This window comes from Heptranchias perlo, chromosome 6 (genome assembly GCF_035084215.1).
Source record: "Heptranchias perlo isolate sHepPer1 chromosome 6, sHepPer1.hap1, whole genome shotgun sequence".
In the NCBI taxonomy this organism is placed as follows: domain Eukaryota; kingdom Metazoa; phylum Chordata; class Chondrichthyes; order Hexanchiformes; family Hexanchidae; genus Heptranchias; species Heptranchias perlo.
Genome location: NC_090330.1, coordinates 80104626 through 80128831, shown reverse-complemented (window position 1 = coordinate 80128831; position 24206 = coordinate 80104626).

Genomic DNA, 24206 nt, shown 5'->3' with positions numbered 1-24206 from the left:
CATTAAAGAAGAAAGATCTAGCTGACTGAAACAAGTTCATTCGATGAAAACCAACAAAAATTGACAAGAACCACGAAAAGTTCTTGTATTTTAAGATAAAATCTGACGCTATTAAAGAAAAAACTTCTCGCTCGCTGAAATATGTTCATTTGCTGAAAATTAACAAAACCACGAAAAGTTCTTGTATTTGAAGATAAAATCTTTTTGCTTTGAGGTAGAAAGATCGAGCTGACTGAAAGAAGTTCTTCAGATCAAAACCAACAAAAATTGACAAGAACCACGAAAAGTTCTTGTATTTTAAGGTAAAATCTTCTGCTATTAAAGAAAAAACTTTGAGCTCGCTGAAATATGTTCATTTGCTGAAAACCAACAAAACCACGAAAAGTTCTTGTATTTGAAGATAAAAACTTTTTGCTTTGAAGAAGAAAGATCTGGCTGACTGAAATAAGTTCATTAGATGAAAACCAACAAAAATTGACAAGAACCACGAAAAGTTCTTGTATTTTAAGATAAAATCTTCTGCTATCAAAGAAAAAACTTTGAGCTCGCTGAAATATGTTCATTTGCTGAAAATCAACAAAACCACGAAAAGTTCTTGTATTTGAAGATAAAATCTTTTTGCATTAAAGAAGAAAGATCTAGCTGACTGAAACAAGTTCATTAGATGAAAACCAACAAAAATTGACAAGAACCACGAAAAGTTCTTGTATTTTAAGATAAAATCTGACGCTATTAAAGAAAAAACTTCTCGCTCGCTGAAATATGTTCATTTGCTGAAAATTAACAAAACCACGAAAAGTTCTTGTATTTGAAGATAAAATCTTTTTGCTTTGAGGTAGAAAGATCGAGCTGACTGAAAGAAGTTCTTCAGATCAAAACCAACAGAAATTGACAAGAACCACGATAAGTTCTTGTATTTTAAGATAAAATCTGACGCTATTGAAGAAAAAACTTCAAGCTCGCTGAAATATGTTCATTTGCTGAAAACCAACAAAACCACGAAAAGTTCTTGAATTTGAAGATAAAATCTTTTTGCTTTGAAGAAGAAAGATCCAGCTGACTGAAATAAGTTCATTCGATGAAAACCAACAAAAATTGACAAGAACCACGAAAAGTTCTTGTATTTTAAGATAAAATCTGACGCTATTGAAGAAAAAACTTCAAGCTCGCTGAAATATGTTCATTTGCTGAAAACCAACAAAACCACGAAAAGTTCTTGTATTTGAAGATAAAATCTTTTTGCTTTGAAGAAGAAAGATCTAGCTGACTGAAATAAGTTCATGAGATGAAAACCAACAAAAATTGACAAGAACCACGAAAGGTTCTTGTATTTTAAGATAAAACCTTCCGCTATTAAAGAAAAAACTTTGCTGAAAATCAACAAAACCACGAAAAGTTCTTGTATTTGAAGATAAAATCTTTTTGCATTGAGGAAGAAAGATCGAGCTGACTGAAACAAGTTAATTAGATGAAAACCAACAAAAATTGACAAGAACCACGCAAAGTTCTTCTATTTTAAGATAAAATCTGACGCTATTGAAGAAAAAACTTCTAGCTCGCTGAAATATGTTCATTTGCTGAAAACCAACAAAACCACGAAAAGTTCTTGTATTTGAAGATAAAATCTTTTTGCTTTGAAGAAGAAAGATCTAGCTGACTGAAACAAGTTCATTAGATCAAAACCAACAAAAATTGACAAGAACCACGAAAAGTTCTTGTATTTTAAGATAAAATCTGACGCTATTAAAGAAAAAACTTTGAGCTCGCTGAAATATGTTCATTTGCTGAAAATCAACAAAACCACGAAAAGTTCTTGTATTTGAAGATAAAATCTTTTTGCATTAAAGAAGAAAGATCTAGCTGACTGAAACAAGTTAATTAGATGAAAACCAACAAAAATTGACAAGAACCACGAAAAGTTCTTGTATTTTAAGATAAAATCTGACGCTATTAAAGAAAAAACTTCTCGCTCGCTGAAATATGTTCATTTGCTGAAAATTAACAAAACCACGAAAAGTTCTTGTATTTGAAGATAAAATCTTTTTGCTTTGAGGTAGAAAGATCGAGCTGACTGAAAGAAGTTCTTCAGATCAAAACCAACAAAAATTGACAAGAACCACGAAAAGTTCTTGTATTTTAAGATAAAATCTGACGCTATTGAAGAAAAAACTTCAAGCTCGCTGAAACATGTTCATTTGCTGAAAATCAACAAAACCACGAAAAGTTCTTGAATTTGAAGATAAAATCTTTTTGCTTTGAAGAAGAAAGATCCAGCTGACTGAAATAAGTTCATTCGATGAAAACCAACAAAAATTGACAAGAACCACGAAAAGGTCTTGTATTTTAAGATAAAATCTGACGCTATTGAAGAAAAAACTTCAAGCTCGCTGAAATATGTTCATTTGCTGAAAACCAACAAAACCACGAAAAGTTCTTGTATTTGAAGATAAAATCTTTTTGCTTTGAAGAAGAAAGATCTAGCTGACTGAAATAAGTTCATTCGATGAAAACCAACAAAAATTGACAAGAACCACGAAAGGTTCTTGTATTTTAAGATAAAACCTTCCGCTATTAAAGAAAAAACTTTGAGCTCGCTGAAATATGTTCATTTGCTGAAAATCAACAAAACCACGAAAAGTTCTTGTATTTGAAGATAAAATCTTTTTGCATTGAGGAAGAAAGATCGAGCTGACTGAAATAAGTTCATTAGATGAAAACCAACAAAAATTGACAAGAACCACGCAAAGTTCTTCTATTTTAAGATAAAATCTGACGCTATTGAAGAAAAAACTTCTAGCTCGCTGAAATATGTTCATTTGCTGAAAACCAACAAAACCACGAAAAGTTCTTGTATTTGAAGATAAAATCTTTTTGCTTTGAAGAAGAAAGTTCTAGCTGACTGAAACAAGTTCATTAGATCAAAACCAACAAAAATTGACAAGAACCACGAAAAGTTCTTGTATTTTAAGATAAAATCTGACGCTATTAAAGAAAAAACTTTGAGCTCGCTGAAATATGTTCATTTGCTGAAAATCAACAAAACCACGAAAAGTTCTTGTATTTGAAGATAAAATCTTTTTGCATTAAAGAAGAAAGATCTAGCTGACTGAAACAAGTTAACTAGATGAAAACCAACAAAAATTGACAAGAACCACGAAAAGTTCTTGATTTTAAGATAAAATGTGACGCGATTGAAGAAAAAACTTCTAGTTCGCTGAAATATGTTCATTTGCTGAAAACCAACAAAACCACGAAAAGTTCTTGTATTTGAAGATAAAATCTTTTTGCTTTAAAGAACCACTTTAATGCAAAAAGATTTTATCTTCAAATACAAGAACTTTTCGTGGTTTTGTTGATTTTCAGCAAATTAACATATTTCATCGAGCTCAAAGTTTTGTCTTTGATAGCAGAAGAATTGACCAGAACCACGAAAAGTTCTTGTATTTTAAGATAAAATCTTCCGCTATTAAAGAAAAAACTTCTCGCTCGCTGAAATATGTTCATTTGCTGAAAATTAACAAAACCACGAAAAGTTCTTGTATTTGAAGATAAAATCTTTTTGCTTTGAGGTAGAAAGATCGAGCTGACTGAAAGAAGTTCATCAGATCAAAACCAACAAAAATTGACAAGAACCACGAAAAGTTCTTGTATTTTAAGATAAAGTCTGACGCTATTGAAGAAAAAACTTCAAGCTCGCTGAAATATGTTCATTTGCTGAAAACCAACAATACCACGAAAAGTTCTTGAATTTGAAGATAAAATCTTTTTGTTTTGAAGAAGAAAGATCCAGCTGACTGAAATAAGTTCATTAGATGAAAACCAACAAAAATTGACAAGAACCACGAAACGTTCTTATATTTTAAGATAAAATCCGACGCGATTGAAGAAAAAACTTCCAGCTCGCTGAAATATGTTCATTTGCTGAAAACCAACAAAACCACGAAAAGTTCTTGTATTTGAAGATAAAATCTTTTTGCTTTGAAGAAGAAAGATCTCGCTGACTGAAACAAGTTCATTAGATGAAAACCAACAAAAATTGACAAGAACCACGAAAAGTTCTTGTATTTTAAGATAAAATCTGACGCCATTGAAGAAAAAACTTCAAGCTCGCTGAAATATGTTCATTTGCTGAAAACCAACAAAACCACGAAATGTTCTTGAATTTGAAGATAAAATCTTTTTGCTTTGAAGAAGAAAGATCCAGCTGACTGAAATAAGTTCATTCGATGAAAATCAACAAAAATTGACAAGAACCACGAAAAGTTCTTGTATTTTAAGATAAAATCTGACGCGATTAAAGAAAAAACTTCTTGCTCGCTGAAATATGTTCATTTGCTGAAAATCAAAAAAACCACGAAAAGTTCTTGTATTTGAAGATAAAATCTATTTGCTTTAAAGAAGAAAGATCTCGCTGACTGAAACAAGTTGATTAGATGAAAACCAACAAAAATTAACAAGAACCACGAAAAGTTCTTGTATTTTAAGATAAAATCTGACGCTATTGAAGAAAAAACTTCAAGCTCGCTGAAATATGTTCATTTGCTGAAAACCAACAAAACCACGAAAAGTTCTTGAATTTGAAGATAAAATCTTTTTGCTTTGAAGAAGAAAGATCTAGCTGACTGAAATAAGTTCATTCGATGAAAACCAACAAAAATTGACAAGAACCACGAAAAGTTCTTGTATTTTAAGATAAAATCTGACGCTATTGAAGAAAAAACTTCAAGCTCGCTGAAATATGTTCAATTGCTGAAAACCAACAAAACCACGAAAAGTTCTTGAATTTGAAGATAAAATCTTTTTGCTTTGAAGAAGAAAGATCCAGCTGACTGAAATCAGTTCATTAGATGAAAACCAACAAAAATTGACAAGAACCACGAAAAGTTCTTGTATTTTAAGATAAAATCTGACGCTATTGAAGAAAAAACTTCTCGATCGCTGAAATATGTTCATTTGCTGAAAATCAACAAAACCACGAAAAGTTCTTGTATTTGAAGATAAAATCTTTTTGCTTTGAAGAAGAAAGATCTAGCTGACTGAAATAAGTTCATTAGATGAAAACCAACAAAAATTGACCAGAACCACGAAAAGTTCTTGTATTTTAAGATAAAAACTTCCGCTATTAAAGAAAAAACTTCTCGCTCGCTGAAATATGTTCATTTGCTGAAAATTAACAAAACCACGAAAAGTTCTTGTATTTGAAGATAAAATCTTTTTGCTTTGAGGTAGAAAGATCGAGCTGACTGAAAGAAGTTCATCAGATCAAAACCAACAAAAATTGACAAGAACCACGAAAAGTTCTTGTATTTTAAGATAAAATCTGACGCGATTGAAGAAAAAACTTCTAGCTCGCTGAAATATGTTCATTTGCTGAAAACCAACAAAACCACGAAAAGTTCTTGTATTTGAAGATAAAATCTTTTTGCTTTAAAGAACCACTTTAATGCAAAAAGATTTTATCTTCAAATACAAGAACTTTTCGTGGTTTTGTTGATTTTCAGCAAATTAACATATTTCAGCGAGCTCAAAGTTTTGTCTTTGATAGCAGAAGAATTGACCAGAACCACGAAAAGTTCTTGTATTTTAAGATAAAATCTTCCGCTATTAAAGAAAAAACTTCTCGCTCGCTGAAATATGTTCATTTGCTGAAAATTAACAAAACCACGAAAAGTTCTTGTATTTGAAGATAAAATCTTTTTGCTTTGAGGTAGAAAGATCGAGCTGACTGAAAGAAGTTCATCAGATCAAAACCAACAAAAATTGACAAGAACCACGAAAAGTTCTTGTATTTTAAGATAAAATCTGACGCTATTGAAGAAAAAACTTCAAGCTCGCTGAAATATGTTCATTTGCTGAAAACCAACAATACCACGAAAAGTTCTTGAATTTGAAGATAAAATCTTTTTGCTTTGAAGAAGAAAGATCCAGCTGACTGAAATAAGTTCATTAGATGAAAACCAACAAAAATTGACAAGAACCACGAAACGTTCTTATATTTTAAAATAAAATCCGACGCGATTGAAGAAAAAACTTCCAGCTCGCTGAAATATGTTCATTTGCTGAAAACCAACAAAACCACGAAAAGTTCTTGTATTTGAAGATAAAATCTTTTTGCTTTGAAGAAGAATCATCTCGCTGACTGAAACAAGTTCATTCGATGAAAATCAACAAAAATTGACAAGAACCACGAAAAGTTCTTGTATTTTTAGATAAAATCTGACGCTATTGAAGAAAAAACTTCAAGCTCGCTGAAATATGTTCATTTGCTGAAAACCAACAAAACCACGAAAAGTTCTTGAATTTGAAGATAAAATCTTTTTGCTTTGAAGAAGAAAGATCCAGCTGACTGAAATAAGTTCATCAGATGAAAACCAACAAAAATTGACAAGAACCACGAAAAGTTCTTGTATTTTAAGATAAAATCTGACGCGATTGAAGAAAAAACTTCTAGCTCGCTGAAATATGTTCATTTGCTGAAAACCAACAAAACCACGAAAAGTTCTTGTATTTGAAGATAAAATCTTTTTGCTTTGAGGTAGAAAGATCGAGCTGACTGAAAGAAGTTCATCAGATAAAAACCAAGAAAAATTGACAAGAACCACGAAAAGTTCTTGTATTTTAAGATAAAATCTGACGCTATTGAAGAAAAAACTTCTAGCTCGCTGAAATATGTTCATTTGCTGAAAACCAACAAAACCACGAAAAGTTCTTGAATTTGAAGATAAAATCTTTTTGCTTTGAAGAAGAAAGATCCAGCTGACTGAAATAAGTTCATTCGATGAAAACCAACAAAAATTGACAAGAACCATGAAAAGTTCTTGTATTTTAAGATAAAATCTTCTGCTATTAAAGAAAAAACTTTGAGCTCGCTGAAATATGTTAATTTGCTGAAAATCAACAAAACCACGAAAAGTTCTTGTATTTGAAGATAAAATCTTTTTGCATTAAAGAAGAAAGATCTAGCTGACTGAAACAAGTTCATTAGATGAAAACCAACAAAAATTGACAAGAACCACGAAAAGTTCTTGTATTTTAAGATAAAATCTGACGCTATTAAAGAAAAAACTTCTCGCTCGCTGAAATATGTTCATTTGCTGAAAATTAACAAAACCACGAAAAGTTCTTGAATTTGAAGATAAAATCTTTTTGCTTTGAAGAAGAAAGATCCAGCTGACTGAAATCAGTTCATTAGATGAAAACCAACAAAAATTGACAAGAACCACGAAAAGTTCTTGTATTTTAAGATAAAATCTGACGCTATTGAAGAAAAAACTTCTCGATCGCTGAAATATGTTCATTTGCTGAAAATCAACAAAACCACGAAAAGTTCTTGTATTTGAAGATAAAATCTTTTTGCTTTGAAGAAGAAAGATCTAGCTGACTGAAATAAGTTCATTAGATGAAAACCAACAAAAATTGACCAGAACCACGAAAAGTTCTTGTATTTTAAGATAAAATCTTCCGCTATTAAAGAAAAAACTTCTCGCTCGCTGAAATATGTTCATTTGCTGAAAATTAACAAAACCACGAAAAGTTCTTGTATTTGAAGATAAAATCTTTTTGCTTTGAGGTAGAAAGATCGAGCTGACTGAAAGAAGTTCATCAGATCAAAACCAACAAAAATTGACAAGAACCACGAAAAGTTCTTGTATTTTAAGATAAAATCTGACGCGATTGAAGAAAAAACTTCTAGCTCGCTGAAATATGTTCATTTGCTGAAAACCAACAAAACCACGAAAAGTTCTTGTATTTGAAGATAAAATCTTTTTGCTTTGAGGTAGAAAGATCGAGCTGACTGAAAGAAGTTCATCAGATAAAAACCAAGAAAAATTGACAAGAACCACGAAAAGTTCTTGTATTTTAAGATAAAATCTGACGCTATTAAAGAAAAAACTTCTCGCTCGCTGAAATATGTTCATTTGCTGAAAATTAACAAAACCACGAAAAGTTCTTGTATTTGAAGATAAAATCTTTTTGCTTTGAGGTAGAAAGATCGAGCTGACTGAAAGAAGTTCTTCAGATCAAAACCAACAAAAATTGACAAGAACCACGAAAAGTTCTTGTATTTTAAGATAAAATCTGACGCTATTGAAGAAAAAACTTCAAGCTCGCTGAAATATGTTCATTTGCTGAAAACCAACAAAACCACGAAAAGTTCTTGAATTTGAAGATAAAATCTTTTTGCTTTGAAGAAGAAAGATCTAGCTGACGGAAACAAGTTCATTAGATGAAAACCAACAAAAATTGACAAGAACCACGAAAAGTTCTTGTATTTTAAGATAAAATCTGACGCTATTAAAGAAAAAACTTTGAGCTCGCTGAAATATGTTCATTTGCTGAAAATCAACAAAACCACGAAAAGTTCTTGTATTTGAAGATAAAATCTTTTTGCATTAAAGAAGAAAGATCCAGCTGACTGAAACAAGTTCATTAGATGAAAACCAACAAAAATTGACAAGAACCACGAAAAGTTCTTGTATTTTAAGATAAAATCTGACGTGATTGAAGAAAAAACTTCTAGTTCGCTGAAATATGTTCATTTGCTGAAAACCAACAAAACCACGAAAAGTTGTTGTATTTGAAGATAAAATCTTTTTGCTTTGAGGTAGAAAGATCGAGCTGACTGAAAGAAGTTCTTCAGATCAAAACCAACAAAAATTGACAAGAACCACGAACAGTTCTTGTATTTTAAGATAAAATCTTCCGCTATTAAAGAAAAAACTTTGAGCTCGCTGAAATATGTTCATTTGCTGAAAATCAACAAAACCACGAAAAGTTCTTGTATTTGAAGATAAAATCTTTTTGCATTAAAGAAGAAAGATCTAGCTGACTGAAACAAGTTCATCAGATGAAAACCAACAAAAATTGACAAGAACCACGAAAAGTTATTGTATTTTAAGATAAAATCTGACGCGATTGAAGAAAAAACTTCCAGCTCGCTGAAATATGTTCATTTGCTGAAAACCAACAAAACCACGAAAAGTTCTTGTATTTGAAGATAAAATCTTTTTGCTTTAAAGAACCACTTTAATGCAAAAAGATTTTATCTTCAAGTACAAGAACTTTTCGTGGTTTTGTTTATTTTCAGCAAATTAACATATTTCAGCGAGCTCAAAGTTTTGTCTTTGATAGCAGAAGAATTGACCAGAACCACGAAAAGTTCCTGTATTTTAAGATAAAATCTTCCGCTATTAAAGAAAAAACTTCTCGCTCGCTGAAATATGTTCATTTGCTGAAAATTAACAAAACCACGAAAAGTTCTTGTATTTGAAGATAAAATCTTTTTGCTTTGAAGAAGAAAGATCTAGCTGACTGAAATAAGTTCATTAGATGAAAACCAACAAAAATTGACCAGAACCACGAAAAGTTCTTGTATTTTAAGATAAAATCTTCCGCTATTAAAGAAAAAACTTCTCGCTCGCTGAAATATGTTCATTTGCTGAAAATTAACAAAACCACGAAAAGTTCTTGTATTTGAAGATAAAATCTTTTTGCTTTGAGGTAGAAAGATCGAGCTGACTGAAAGAAGTTCATCAGATCAAAACCAACAAAAATTGACAAGAACCACAAAAAGTTCTTGTATTTTAAGATAAAATCTGACGCTATTGAAGAAAAAACTTCTAGCTCGCTGAAATATGTTCATTTGCTGAAAACCAACAAAACCACGAAAAGTTCTTGTATTTGAAGATAAAATCTTTTTGCTTTGAGGTAGAAAGATCGAGCTGACTGAAAGAAGTTCATCAGATAAAAACCAACAAAAATTGACAAGAACCACGAAAAGTTCTTGTATTTTAAGATACAATCTGACGCTATTGAAGAAAAAACTTCTGGCTCGCTGAAATATGTTCATTTGCTGAAAACCAACAAAACCACGAAAAGTTCTTGAATTTGAAGATAAAATCTTTTTGCTTTGAAGAAGAAAGATCCAGCTGACTGAAATAAGTTCATTCGATGAAAACCAACAAAAATTGACAAGAACCACGAAAAGTTCTTGTATTTTAAGATAAAATCTTCTGCTATTAAAGAAAAAACTTTGAGCTCGCTGAAATATGTTAATTTGCTGAAAATCAACAAAACCACGAAAAGTTCTTGTATTTGAAGATAAAATATTTTTGCATTAAAGAAGAAAGATCTAGCTGACTGAAACAAGTTCATTAGATAAAAACCAACAAAAATTGACAAGAACCACGAAAAGTTCTTGTATTTTAAGATAAAATCTGACGCTATTAAAGAAAAAACTTTGAGCTCGCTGAAATATGTTCATTTGCTGAAAATCAACAAAACCACGAAAAGTTCTTGTATTTGAAGATAAAATCTTTTTGCATGAAAGAAGAAAGATCTAGCTGACTGAAACAAGTTCATTAGATGAAAACCAACAAAAATTGACAAGAACCACGAAAAGTTCTTGTATTTTAAGATAAAATCTGACGCTATTGAAGAAAAAACTTCAAGCTCGCTGAAATATGTTCATTTGCTGAAAACCAACAAAACCACGAAAAGTTCTTGAATTTGAAGATAAAATCTTTTTGCTTTGAAGAAGAAAGATCCAGCTGACTGAAATAAGTTCATTCGATGAAAACCAACAAAAATTGACAAGAACCACGAAAAGTTCTTGTATTTTAAGATAAAATCTGACGCTATTGAAGAAAAAACTTCTAGCTCGCTGAAATATGTTCATTTGCTGAAAACCAACAAAACCACGAAAAGTTCTTGTATTTGAAGATAAAATCTTTTTGCTTTGAAGAAGAAAGATCTGGCTGACTGAAATAAGTTCATGAGATGAAAACCAACAAAAATTGACAAGAACCACGAAAGGTTCTTGTACTTTAAGATAAAACCTTCCGCTGTTAAAGAAAAAACTTTGAGCTCGCTGAAATATGTTCATTTGCTGAAAATCAACAAAACCACGAAAAGTTCTTGTATTTGAAGATAAAATCTTTTTGCATTGAGGAAGAAAGATCGAGCTGACTGAAATAAGTTCATTAGATGAAAACCAACAAAAATTGACAAGAACCACGCAAAGTTCTTGTATTTTAAGATAAAATCTGACGCTATTGAAGAAAAAACTTCTAGCTCGCTGAAATATGTTCATTTGCTGAAAACCAACAAAACCACGAAAAGTTCTTGTATTTGAAGATAAAATCTTTTTGCTTTGAAGAAGAAAGATCTAGCTGACTGAAACAAGTTCATTAGATGAAAACCAACAAAAATTGACAAGAACCACGAAAAGTTCTTGTATTTTAAGATAAAATCTGACGCTATTAAAGAAAAAACTTTGAGCTCGCTGAAATATGTTCATTTGCTGAAAATCAACAAAAACACGAAAAGTTCTTGTATTGAAGATAAAATCTTTTTGCATTAAAGAAGAAAGATCTAGCTGACTGAAACAAGTTCATTAGATGAAAACCAACAAAAATTGACAAGAACCACGAACAGTTCTTGTATTTTAAGATAAAATCTTCCGCTATTAAAGAAAAAACTTCTAGCTCGCTGAAATATGTTCATTTGCTGAAAATCAACAAAACCACGAAAAGTTCTTGTATTTGAAGATAAAATCTTTTTGCTTTGAAGAAGAAAGATCTAGCTGACTGAAACAAGTTCATTAGATGAAAACCAACAAAAATTGACAAGAACCACGAAAAGTTATTGAATTTTAAGATAAAATCTGACGCGATTGAAGAAAAAACTTCTAGCTCGCTGAAATATGTTCATTTGCTGAAAGCCAACAAAACCACGAAAAGTTCTTGTATTTGAAGATAAAATCTTTTTGCTTTAAAGAACCACTTTAATGCAAAAAGATTTTATCTTCAAATACAAGAACTTTTCGTGGTTTTGTTGATTTTCAGCAAATTAACATATTTCAGCGAGCTCAAAGTTTTGTCTTTGATAGCAGAAGAATTGACCAGAACCACGAAAAGTTCCTGTACTTTAAGATAAAATCTTCCGCTATTAAAGAAAAAACTTCTCGCTCGCTGAAATATGTTCATTTGCTGAAAATTAACAAAACCACGAAAAGTTCTTGTATTTGAAGATAAAATCTTTTTGCTTTGAGGTCGAAAGATCGAGCTGACTGAAAGAAGTTCATCAGATCAAAACCAACAAAAATTGACAAGAACCACGAAAAGTTCTTGTATTTTAAGATAAAATCTGACGCTATTGAAGAAAAACATTCAAGCTCGCTGAAATATGTTCATTTGCTGAAAACCAACAATACCACGAAAAGTTCTTGAATTTGAAGATAAAATCTTTTTGCTTTGAAGAAGAAAGATCCAGCTGACTGAAATAAGTTCAATAGATGAAAACCAACAAAAATTGACAAGAACCACGAAACGTTCTTGTATTTTAAGATAAAATCTGACGCTATTAAAGAAAAAACTTCTTGCTCGCTGAAATATGTTCATTTGCTGAAAATCAAAAAAACCACGAAAAGTTCTTGTATTTGAAGATAAAATCTTTTTGCTTTAAAGAAGAAAGATCTCGCTCACTGAAACAAGTTGATTAGATGAAAACCAACAAAAATTAACAAGAACCACGAAAAGTTCTTGTATTTTAAGATAAAATCTGACGCTATTGAAGAAAAAACTTCAAGCTCGCTGAAATATGTTCATTTGCTGAAAACCAACAAAACCACGAAAAGTTCTTGAATTTGAAGATAAAATCTTTTTGCTTTGAAGAAGAAAGATCCAGCTGACTGAAATAAGTTCATTCGATGAAAACCAACAAAAATTGACAAGAACCACGAAAAGTTCTTGTATTTTAAGATAAAATCTGACGCTATTGAAGAAAAAACTTCAAGCTCGCTGAAATATGTTCATTTGCTGAAAACCAACAAAACCACGAAAAGTTCTTGAATTTGAAGATAAAATCTTTTTGATTTGAAGAAGAAAGATCCAGCTGACTGAAATAAGTTCATTAGATGAAAACCAACAAAAATTGACAAGAACCACGAAAAGTTCTTGTATTTTAAGATAAAATCTGACGCGATTGAAGAAAAAACTTCGAGCTCGCTGAAATATGTTCATTTGCTGAAAACCAACAAAACCACGAAAAGTTCTTGTATTTGAAGATAAAATCTTTTTGCTTTGAGGTAGAAAGATCGAGCTGACTGAAATAAGTTCATCAGATCAAAACCAACAAAAATTGACAAGAACCACGAAAAGTTCTTGTATTTTAAGATAAAATCTGACGCTATTGAAGAAAAAACTTCAAGCTCGCTGAAATATGTTCATTTGCTGAAAACCAACAAAACCACGAAAAGTTCTTGAATTTGAAGATAAAATCTTTTTGCTTTGAAGAAGAAAGATCCAGCTGACTGAAATCAGTTCATTAGATGAAAACCAACAAAAATTGACAAGAACCACGAAAAGTTCTTGTATTTTAAGATAAAATCTGACGCTATTGAAGAAAAAACTTCTCGATCGCTGAAATATGTTCATTTGCTGAAAATCAACAAAACCACGAAAAGTTCTTGTATTTGAAGATAAAATCTTTTTGCTTTGAAGAAGAAAGATCGAGCTGACTGAAATAAGTTCATTAGATGAAAACCAACAAAAATTGACCAGAACCACGAAACGTTCTTGTATTTTAAGATAAAATCTTCCGCTATTAAAGAAAAAACTTCTCGCTCGCTGAAATATGTTCATTTGCTGAAAATTAACAAAACCACGAAAAGTTCTTGTATTTGAAGATAAAATCTTTTTGCTTTGAGGTAGAAAGATCGAGCTGACTGAAAGAAGTTCATCAGATCAAAACCAACAAAAATTGACAAGAACCAAGAAAAGTTCTTGTATTTTAAGATAAAATCTGACGCTATTGAAGAAAAAACTTCAAGCTCGCTGAAATATGTTCATTTGCTGAAAACCAACAAAACCACGAAAAGTTCTTGAATTTGAAGATAAAATCTTTTTGCTTTGAAGAAGAAAGATCCAGGTGACTGAAATAAGTTCATTCGATGAAAACCAACAAAAATTGACAAGAACCACGAAAAGTTCTTGTATTTTAAGATAAAATCTTCTGCTATTAAAGAAAAAACTTTGAGCTCGCTGAAATATGTTAATTTGCTGAAAATCAACAAAACCACGAAAAGTTCTTGTATTTGAAGATAAAATCTTTTTGCATTAAAGAAGAAAGATCTAGCTGACTGAAACAAGTTCATTAGATGAAAACCAACAAAAATTGACAAGAACCACGAAAAGTTCTTGTATTTTAAGATAAAATCTGACGCTATTAAAGAAAAAACTTTGAGCTCGCTGAAATATGTTCATTTGCTGAAAATCAACAAAACCACGAAAAGTTCTTGTATTTGAAGATAAAATCTTTTTGCATTAAAGAAGAAAGATCTAGCTGACTGAAACAAGTTCATTAGATGAAAACCAACAAAAATTGACAAGAACCACGAAAAGTTCTTGTATTTTAAGATAAAATCTGACGCTATTAAAGAAAAAACTTTGAGCTCGCTGAAATATGTTCATTTGCTGAAAATCAACAAAACCACGAAAAGTTCTTGTATTTGAAGATAAAATCTTTTTGCATTAAAGAAGAAAGATCTAGATAACTGAAACAAGTTCATTAGATGAAAACCAACAAAAATTGACAAGAACCACAAAAAGTTCTTGTATTTTAAGATAAAATCTGACGCTATTGAAGAAAAAACTTCTAGCTCGCTGAAATATGTTCATTTGCTGAAAACCAACAAAACCACGAAAAGTTCTTGTATTTGAAGATAAAATCTTTTCGCTTTGAAGAAGAAAGATCTAGCTGACTGAAATAAGTTCATTAGATGAAAACCAACAAAAATTGACAAGAACCACGAAAAGTTCTTGTATTTTAAGATAAAATCTTCTGCTATGAAAAAAAAAACTTTGAGCTCGCTGAAATATGTTCATTTGCTGAAAATCAACAAAACCACGAAAAGTTCTTGTATTTGAAGATAAAATCTTTTTGCATTAAAGAAGAAAGATCTAGCTGACTGAAATAAGTTCATTCGATGAAAACCAACAAAAATTGACAAGAACCACGAAAGGTTCTTGTATTTTAAGATAAAATCTGACGCTATTGAAGAAAAAACTTTGAGCTCGCTGAAATATGTTCATTTGCTGAAAATCAACAAAACCACGAAAAGTTCTTGTATTTGAAGATAAAATCTTTTTGCATTAAAGAAGAAAGATCGAGCTGACTGACACAAGTTCATTAGATGAAAACCAACAAAAATTGACAAGAACCACGAAAAGATCTTGTATTTTAAGATAAAATCTGACGCAATTAAAGAAAAAACTTCTTGCTCGCTGAAATATGTTCATTTGCTGAAAATCAACAAAACCACGAAAAGTTCTTGTATTTGAAGATAAAATCTTTTTGCATTAAAGAAGAAATATCTAGCTGACTGAAACAAGTTAATTAGATGAAAACCAACAAAAATTGACAAGAACCACGAAAAGTTCTTGTATTTTAAGATAAAATCTGACGCTATTGAAGAAAAAACTTCTAGCTCGCTGAAATATGTTCATTTGCTGAAAACCAACAAAACCACGAAAAGTTCTTGTATTTGAAGATAAAATCTTTTTGCTTTGAGGTAGAAAGATCGAGCTGACTGAAAGAAGTTCTTCAGATCAAAACCAACAAAAATTGACAAGAACCACGAAAAGTTCTTGTATTTTAAGATAAAATCTGACGCTATTGAAGAAAAAACTTCAAGCTCGCTGAAATGTTCATTTGCTGAAAACCAACAAAACCACGAAAAGTTCTTGAATTTGAAGATAAAATCTTTTTGCTTTGAAGAAGAAAGATCCAGCTGACTGAAATAAGTTCATTCGATGAAAACCAACAAAAATTGACAAGAACCACGAAAAGTTCTTGTATTTTAAGATAAAATCTGACGCGATTGAAGAAAAAACTTCTAGTTCGCTGAAATATGTTCATTTGCTGAAAACCAACAAAACCACGAAAAGTTCTTGTATTTGAAGATAAAATCTTTTTGCTTTGAAGAAGAAAGATCCAGCTGACTGAAATAAGTTCATTAGATGAAAACCAACAAAAATTGACAAGAACCACGAAAAGTTCTTGTATTTTAAGATAAAATCTTCTGCTATTAAAGAAAAAACTTTGAGCTCGCTGAAATATGTTAATTTGCAGAAAATCAACAAAACCACGAAAAGTTCTTGTATTTGAAGATAAAATCTTTTTGCTTTGAGGTAGAAAGATCGAGCTGACTGAAAGAAGTTCTTCAGATCAAAACCAACAAAAATTGACAAGAACCACGAAAAGTTCTTGTATTTTAAGATAAAATCTGACGCTATTGAAGAAAAAACTTCAAGCTCGCTGAAATATGTTCATTTGCTGAAAACCAACAAAACCACGAAAAGTTCTTGAATTTGAAGATAAAATCTGACGCTATTGAAGAAAAAACTTCTAGCTCGCTGAAATATGTTCATTTGCTGAAAACCAACAAAACCACGAAAAGTTCTTGTATTTGAAGATAAAATCTTTTTGCTTTGAAGAAGAAAGATCGAGCTGACTGAAATAAGTTCATGAGATGAAAACCAACAAAAATTGACAAGAACCACGAAAGGTTCTTGTATTTTAAGATAAAACCTTCCGCTATTAAAGAAAAAACTTTGAGCTCGCTGAAATATGTTCATTTGCTGAAAATCAACAAAACCACGAAAAGTTCTTGTATTTGAAGATAAAATCTTTTTGCATTGAAGAAGAAAGATCCAGCTGACTGAAATAAGTTCATTGGATGAAAACCAACAAAAATTGACAAGAACCACGAAAAGTTCTTGTATTTTAAGATAAAATCTTCTGCTATGAAAAAAAAAACTTTGAGCTCGCTGAAATATGTTCATTTGCTGAAAATCAACAAAACCACGAAAAGTTCTTGTATTTGAAGATAAAATCTTTTTGCATTAAAGAAGAAAGATCTAGCTGACTGAAATAAGTTCATTCGATGAAAACCAACAAAAATTGACAAGAACCACGAAAAGTTCTTGTATTTTAAGATAAAATCTGACGCTATTGAAGAAAAAACTTCTAGCTCGCTGAAATATGTTCATTTGCTGAAAACCAACAAAACCACGAAAAGTTCTTGTATTTGAAGATAAAATCTTTTTGCTTTGAAGAAGAAAGATCTCGCTGACTGAAATAAGTTCATTCGATGAAAACCAACAAAAATTGACAAGAACCACGAAAGGTTCTTGTATTTTAAGATAAAATCTGACGCTATTGAAGAAAAAACTTCTCGCTCGCTGAAATATGTTCATTTGCTGAAAACCAACAAAACCACGAAAAGTTCTTGCATTTGAAGATAAAATCTTTTTGCTTTGAAGAAGAAAGATCTAGCTGACTGAAATAAGTTCATTAGATGAAAACCAACAAAAATTGACAAGAACCACGAAAAGTTCTTGTATTTTAAGATAAAATCCTCCGCTATTAAAGAAAAAACTTTCAGCTCGCTGAAATATGTTCATTTGCTGAAAATCAACAAAACCACGAAAAGTTCTTGTATTTGAAGATAAAATCTTTTTGCATTAAAGAAGAAAGATCGAGCTGACTGAAACAAGTTCATTACATGAAAACCAACAAAAATTGACAAGAACCACGAAAAGATCTTGTATTTTAAGATAAAATCTGACGCAATTAAAGAAAAAACTTCTTGCTCGCTGAAATATGTTCATTTGCTGAAAATCAACAAAACCACGAAAAGTTCTTGTATTTGAAGATAAAATCTTTTTGCATTAAAGAAGAAATATCTAGCTGACTGAAACAAGTTCATTAGATGAAAACCAACAAAAATTGACAAGAACCACGAAAAGTTCTTGTATTTTAAGATAAAATCTGACGCTATTGAAGAAAAAACTTCTAGCTCGCTGAAATATGTTCATTTGCTGAAAACCAACAAAACCACGAAAAGTTCTTGTATTTGAAGATAAAATCTTTTTGCTTTGAGGTAGAAAGATCGAGCTGACTGAAAGAAGTTCTTCAGATCAAAACCAACAAAGATTGACAAGAACCACGAAAAGTTCTTGTATTTTAAGATAAAATCTGACGCTATTGAAGAAAAAACTTCAAGCTCGCTGAAATGTTCATTTGCTGAAAACCAACAAAACCTCGAAAAGTTCTTGAATTTGAAGATAAAATCTTTTTGCTTTGAAGAAGAAAGATCCAGCTGACTGAAATAAGTTCATTCGATGAAAACCAACAAAAATTGACAAGAACCACGAAAAGTTCTTGTATTTTAAGATGAAATCTGACGCGATTGAAGAAAAAACTTCTAGTTCGCTGAAATATGTTCATTTGCTGAAAACCAACAAAACCACGAAAAGTTCTTGTATTTGAAGATAAAATCTTTTTGCTTTGAAGAAGAAAGATCCAGCTGACTGAAATAAGTTCATTAGATGAAAACCAACAAAAATTGACAAGAACCACGAAAAGTTCTTGTATTTTAAGATAAAATCTTCTGCTATTAAAGAAAAAACTTTGAGCTCGCTGAAATATGTTAATTTGCAGAAAATCAACAAAACCACGAAAAGTTCTTGTATTTGAAGATAAAATCTTTTTGCTTTGAAGAAGAAAGATCTAGCTGACTGAAACAAGTTCATTAGATGAAAACCAACAAAAATTGACAAGAACCACGAAAAGTTCTTGTATTTTAAGATAAAATCTGACGCTATTAAAGAAAAAACTTCAAGCTCGCTGAAATGTTCATTTGCTGAAAACCAACAAAACCTCGAAAAGTTCTTGAATTTGAAGATAAAATCTTTTTGCTTTGAAGAAGAAAGATCCAGCTGACTGAAATAAGTTCATTCGATGAAAACCAACAAAAATTGACAAGAACCACGAAAAGTTCTTGTATTTTAAGATAAAATCTGACGCTATTGAAGAAAAAACTTCAAGCTCGCTGAAATGTTCATTTGCTGAAAACCAACAAAACCACGAAAAGTTCTTGAATTTGAAGATAAAATCTTTTTGCTTTGAAGAAGAAAGATCCAGCTGACTGAAATAAGTTCATTCGATGAAAACCAACAAAAATTGACAAGAACCACGAAAAGTTCTTGTATTTTAAGATAAAATCTGACGCGATTGAAGAAAAAACTTCTAGTTCGCTGAAATATGTTCATTTGCTGAAAACCAACAAAACCACGAAAAGTTCTTGTATTTGAAGATAAAATCTTTTTGCTTTGAAGAAGAAAGATCCAGCTGACTGAAATAAGTTCATTAGATGAAAACCAACAAAAATTGACAAGAACCACGAAAAGTTCTTGTATTTTAAGATAAAATCTGACGCTATTGAAGAAAAAACTTCAAGCTCGCTGAAATATGTTCATTTGCTGAAAACCAACAAAACCACGAAAAGTTCTTGAATTTGAAGATAAAATCTGACGCTATTGAAGAAAAAACTTCTAGCTCGCTGAAATATGTTCATTTGCTGAAAACCAACAAAACCACGAAAAGTTCTTGTATTTGAAGATAAAATCTTTTTGCTTTGAAGAAGAAAGATCTAGCTGACTGAAATAAGTTCATGAGATGAAAACCAACAAAAATTGACAAGAACCACGAAAGGTTCTTGTATTTTAAGATAAAACCTTCCGCTATTAAAGAAAAAACTTTGAGCTCGCTGAAATATGTTCATTTGCTGAAAATCAACAAAACCACGAAAAGTTCTTGTATTTGAAGATAAAATCTTTTTGCATTGAAGAAGAAAGATCCAGCTGACTGAAATAAGTTCATTGGATGAAAACCAACAAAAATTGACAAGAACCACGAAAAGTTCTTGTATTTTAAGATAAAATCTTCTGCTATGAAAAAAAAAACTTTGAGCTCGCTGAAATATGTTCATTTGCTGAAAATCAACAAAACCACGAAAAGTTCTTGTATTTGAAGATAAAATCTTTTTGCATTAAAGAAGAAAGATCTAGCTGACTGAAATAAGTTCATTCGATGAAAACCAACAAAAATTGACAAGAACCACGAAAAGTTCTTGTATTTTAAGATAAAATCTGACGCTATTGAAGAAAAAACTTCTCGCTCGCTGAAATATGTTCATTTGCTGAAAACCAACAAAACCACGAAAAGTTCTTGCATTTGAAGATAAAATCTTTTTGCTTTGAAGAAGAAAGATCTAGCTGACTGAAATAAGTTCATTAGATGAAAACCAACAAAAATTGACAAGAACCACGAAAAGTTCTTGTATTTTAAGATAAAATCCTCCGCTATTAAAGAAAAAACTTTCAGCTCGCTGAAATATGTTCATTTGCTGAAAATCAACAAAACCACGAAAAGTTCTTGTATTTGAAGATAAAATCTTTTTGCATTAAAGAAGAAAGATCGAGCTGACTGAAACAAGTTCATTACATGAAAACCAACAAAAATTGACAAGAACCACGAAAAGATCTTGTATTTTAAGATAAAATCTGACGCAATTAAAGAAAAAACTTCTTGCTCGCTGAAATATGTTCATTTGCTGAAAATCAACAAAACCACGAAAAGTTCTTGTATTTGAAGATAAAATCTTTTTGCATTAAAGAAGAAATATCTAGCTGACTGAAACAAGTTCATTAGATGAAAACCAACAAAAATTGACAAGAACCACGAAAAGTTCTTGTATTTTAAGATAAAATCTGACGCTATTGAAGAAAAAACTTCTAGCTCGCTGAAATATGTTCATTTGCTGAAAACCAACAAAACCACGAAAAGTTCTTGTATTTGAAGATAAAATCTTTTTGCTTTGAGGTAGAAAGATCGAGCTGACTGAAAGAAGTTCTTCAGATCAAAACCAACAAAGATTGACAAGAACCACGAAAAGTTCTTGTATTTTAAGATAAAATCTGACGCTATTGAAGAAAAAACTTCAAGCTCGCTGAAATGTTCATTTGCTGAAAACCAACAAAACCTCGAAAAGTTCTTGAATTTGAAGATAAAATCTTTTTGCTTTGAAGAAGAAAGATCCAGCTGACTGAAATAAGTTCATTCGATGAAAACCAACAAAAATTGACAAGAACCACGAAAAGTTCTTGTATTTTAAGATAAAATCTTCTGCTATTAAAGAAAAAACTTTGAGCTCGCTGAAATATGTTAATTTGCAGAAAATCAACAAAACCACGAAAAGTTCTTGTATTTGAAGATAAAATCTTTTTGCATTAAAGAAGAAAGATCTAGCTGACTGAAATAAGTTCATTCGATGAAAACCAACAAAAATTGACAAGAACCACGAAAAGTTCTTGTATTTTAAGATAAAATCTTCTGCTATTAAAGAAAAAACTTTGAGCTCGCTGAAATATGTTAATTTGCAGAAAACCAACAAAACCACGAAAAGTTCTTGAATTTGAAGATAAAATCTGACGCTATTGAAGAAAAAACTTCTAGCTCGCTGAAATATGTTCATTTGCTGAAAACCAACAAAACCACGAAAAGTTCTTGTATTTGAAGATAAAATCTTTTTGCTTTGAAGAAGAAAGATCTAGCTGACTGAAATAAGTTCATGAGATGAAAACCAACAAAAATTGACAAGAACCACGAAAGGTTCTTGTATTTTAAGATAAAATCTGACGCTATTGAAGAAAAAACTTCTAGCTCGCTGAAATATGTTCATTTGCTGAAAACCAACAAAACCACGAAAAGTTCTTGTATTTGAAGATAAAATCTTTTTGCTTTGAAGAAGAAAGATCTCGCTGACTGAAATAAGTTCATTCGATGAAAACCAACAAAAATTGACAAGAACCACGAAAGGTTCTTGTATTTTAAGATAAAATCTGACGCTATTGAAGAAAAAACTTCTCGCTCGCTGAAATATGTTCATTTGCTGAAAACCAACAAAACCACGAAAAGTTCTTGCATTTGAAGATAAAATCTTTTTGCTTTGAAGAAGAAAGATCTAGCTGACTGAAATAAGTTCATTAGATGAAAACCAACAAAAATTGACAAGAACCACGAAAAGTTCTTGTATTTTAAGATAAAATCCTCCGCTATTAAAGAAAAAACTTTCAGCTCGCTGAAATATGTTCATTTGCTGAAAATCAACAAAACCACGAAAAGTTCTTGTATTTGAAGATAAAATCTTTTTGCATTAAAGAAGAAAGATCTAGCTGACTGAAACAAGTTCATTACATGAAAACCAACAAAAATTGACAAGAACCACGAAAAGATCTTGTATTTTAAGATAAAATCTGACTCAATTAAAGAAAAAACTTCTTGCTCGCTGAAATATGTTCATTTGCTGAAAATCAACAAAACCACGAAAAGTTCTTGTATTTGAAGATAAAATCTTTTTGCATTAAAGAAGAAATATCTAGCTGACTGAAACAAGTTCATTAGATGAAAACCAACAAAAATTGACAAGAACCACGAAAAGTTCTTGTATTTTAAGATAAAATCTGACGCTATTGAAGAAAAAACTTCTAGCTCGCTGAAATATGTTCATTTGCTGAAAACCAACAAAACCACGAAAAGTTCTTGTATTTGAAGATAAAATCTTTTTGCTTTGAGGTAGAAAGATCGAGCTGACTGAAAGAAGTTCTTCAGATCAAAACCAACAAAGATTGACAAGAACCACGAAAAGTTCTTGTATTTTAAGATAAAATCTGACGCTATTGAAGAAAAAACTTCAAGCTCGCTGAAATGTTCATTTGCTGAAAACCAACAAAACCTCGAAAAGTTCTTGAATTTGAAGATAAAATCTTTTTGCTTTGAAGAAGAAAGATCCAGCTGACTGAAATAAGTTCATTCGATGAAAACCAACAAAAATTGACAAGAACCACGAAAAGTTCTTGTATTTTAAGATGAAATCTGACGCGATTGAAGAAAAAACTTCTAGTTCGCTGAAATATGTTCATTTGCTGAAAACCAACAAAACCACGAAAAGTTCTTGTATTTGAAGATAAAATCTTTTTGCTTTGAAGAAGAAAGATCCAGCTGACTGAAATAAGTTCATCAGATGAAAACCAACAAAAATTGACAAGAACCACGAAAAGTTCTTGTATTTTAAGATAAAATCTTCTGCTATTAAAGAAAAAACTTTGAGCTCGCTGAAATATGTTAATTTGCAGAAAATCAACAAAACCACGAAAAGTTCTTGTATTTGAAGATAAAATCTTTTTGCTTTGAAGAAGAAAGATCTAGCTGACTGAAACAAGTTCATTAGATGAAAACCAACAAAAATTGATAAGAACCACGAAAAGTTCTTGTATTTTAAGATAAAATCTGACGCTATTAAAGAAAAAACTTCAAGCTCGCTGAAATGTTCATTTGCTGAAAACCAACAAAACCTCGAAAAGTTCTTGAATTTGAAGATAAAATCTTTTTGCTTTGAAGAAGAAAGATCCAGCTGACTGAAATAAGTTCATTCGATGAAAACCAACAAAAATTGACAAGAACCACGAAAAGTTCTTGTATTTTAAGATAAAATCTGACGCTATTGAAGAAAAAACTTCAAGCTCGCTGAAATGTTCATTTGCTGAAAACCAACAAAACCACGAAAAGTTCTTGAATTTGAAGATAAAATCTTTTTGCTTTGAAGAAGAAAGATCCAGCTGACTGAAATAAGTTCATTCGATGAAAACCAACAAAAATTGACAAGAACCACGAAAAGTTCTTGTATTTTAAGATAAAATCTGACGCGATTGAAGAAAAAACTTCTAGTTCGCTGAAATATGTTCATTTGCTGAAAACCAACAAAACCACGAAAAGTTCTTGTATTTGAAGATAAAATCTTTTTGCTTTGAAGAAGAAAGATCCAGCTGACTGAAATAAGTTCATTAGATGAAAACCAACAAAAATTGACAAGAACCACGAAAAGTTCTTGTATTTTAAGATAAAATCTTCTGCTATTAAAGAAAAAACTTTGAGCTCGCTGAAATATGTTAATTTGCAGAAAATCAACAAAACCACGAAAAGTTCTTGTATTTGAAGATAAAATCTTTTTGCTTTGAGGTAGAAAGATCGAGCTGACTGAAAGAAGTTCTTCAGATCAAAACCAACAAAAATTGACAAGAACCACGAAAAGTTCTTGTATTTTAAGATAAAATCTGACGCTATTGAAGAAAAAACTTCAAGCTCGCTGAAATATGTTCATTTGCTGAAAACCAACAAAACCACGAAAAGTTCTTGAATTTGAAGATAAAATCTGACGCTATTGAAGAAAAAACTTCTAGCTCGCTGAAATATGTTCATTTGCTGAAAACCAACAAAACCACGAAAAGTTCTTGTATTTGAAG